General features: G+C 40.7%; 1 pseudogene; it reads left to right on the top strand.

Moving 5' to 3' along the window:
- The first annotated feature begins 499 nt into the window (after positions 1-499).
- Positions 500-1,311, top strand: LOC147488989 (uncharacterized; annotated as a pseudogene).
- Positions 1,312-1,626: the final 315 nt, after the last annotated feature.

Here is a 1,626-nt window from a genome sequence, read left to right as displayed (position 1 = left end):
CTTGAAAGCTTCCTCTCCTTTTTAAGTGGAGTGATCTTTAAACTTCCTCGACGATACGGAAATAAAGATCAGGGTATCCCCTATTGAGTAAGCCATAGCAAGCAACTGTCCCTAATCAATACAATAAGGTCGATCCTGTGGGAAATAGCCCAAAGCCACTATCTGCCTGACTGCCTCACTCGCTCCGGCCCTCGGCTACCATAAATTGTCGATGAGATCTGATCTGGCCTTGTATTTTGCTCCATGAATGGATATAACTTAGAGCTGTAATAGTACTCTGTTTCTGTTAGTACTCTGATAGTACCGCTGTAATAGTACTATGTAACTTAGAGCTGTAATAGTACTCTGATAGTACTCTGTTTACGGTAGGGTCATTTTTTTGACGGGTAAAAAGCCAGTTCCATTATTCTCACAAATAGTAGTTGAGTATCTGAGTATCAGAGTTTCATAGTACTATCATCTTTAGACCTCCATCCCTAGTCCTTAATTCCATGAAATGATGGCAAGACAGCAAGAAGAGGGTCTCCGTGCCCCTTCTGTGACGTATCTGTAAATCCGGTTCGTGGGGATTAAGGGGCTCCGTACTCATTAACCCATCCCTTTAATATATTCTTTCAGGTCTTACTTCTTATAGGCTGGGACGCTGGGTTTTACATAATATCCCTATTGAAGGGGATTGTGTGGAATGTGCTGTCCTATCTCCATCATAGCCAAAACTTAACTTACAAAATTTGAACCACATCAATTACTGTTTAATACATTTGTTTACTGGTCATACTGGTGAACTTTATGCGGTTGCGACCAGTCCACCGAGCCACACTATTGGCAAAGGGAGGTGGAGATGACAAGGGATTTATGTGGAAGATTGGTCATGGGGATTGGGCTAAAGAGCTCCCAGGGCATAGAGACTCCGTTACTTGTTTAGCCTTTAGTTATGACGGGAAGCTCCTCGCTTCTGGAGGGTTTGATGGACTTATTCAAGTGTGGGACATCACTTCAGGTAGTCTCAAGTGTACACTTGAAGGTCCAGGAGGGGGTATTGAGTGGGTTAGGTGGCATCCAAGAGGATATGTGGTCTTAGCTGGTTTAGAGGATTCCATAGCATGGATGTGGAATGGTGACAAGAATGTCTTTTTGAATATGTTTTCTAGTCATAGTAGCACTGTCACTTGTGGTGATTTTACCCCTGATGGTAAAATGGTTTGTACTGGTTCAGAGGATGCATCATTGAGGATCTGGAATCCCATAAATGGAGAGTGTGTGCATGTTGTTAGAGATCATCCATATCATACGGAGGGACTGACATGTTGAATTGATAATAGATTGTCATCCGTGATAAGTTCAGATATTATAATAATTAGCACCATTTTCCATATCGCAGTTTAGGTTGTAACGAAATTGAAATATTTATAGTGAGCAGTTGGCTTGTTTTACACTATTTGAAACTTGTACTGAAGTTTTGTTTATAAGCTTAAAATTGAGAGGAATTACTGTACACAGAGACCTTTGACGCACAAAGACACGTTGATTATTAGATAAAATTTATGCCAGTTACATTATAATACCTGCTATAGGAAAGCTAACAAAGTGAAAACTTATTCCCTTAACAAGGTTTCGATCTTCATC

The sequence above is a fragment of the Coptis chinensis genome, chromosome 7, assembly GCF_015680905.1.
Source record: "Coptis chinensis isolate HL-2020 chromosome 7, ASM1568090v1, whole genome shotgun sequence".
NCBI classification, from domain to species: Eukaryota; Viridiplantae; Streptophyta; class Magnoliopsida; order Ranunculales; family Ranunculaceae; genus Coptis; species Coptis chinensis.
Note: the sequence above shows the minus strand (reverse complement) of the source record. Positions and strands in the feature narration are given on the sequence as shown.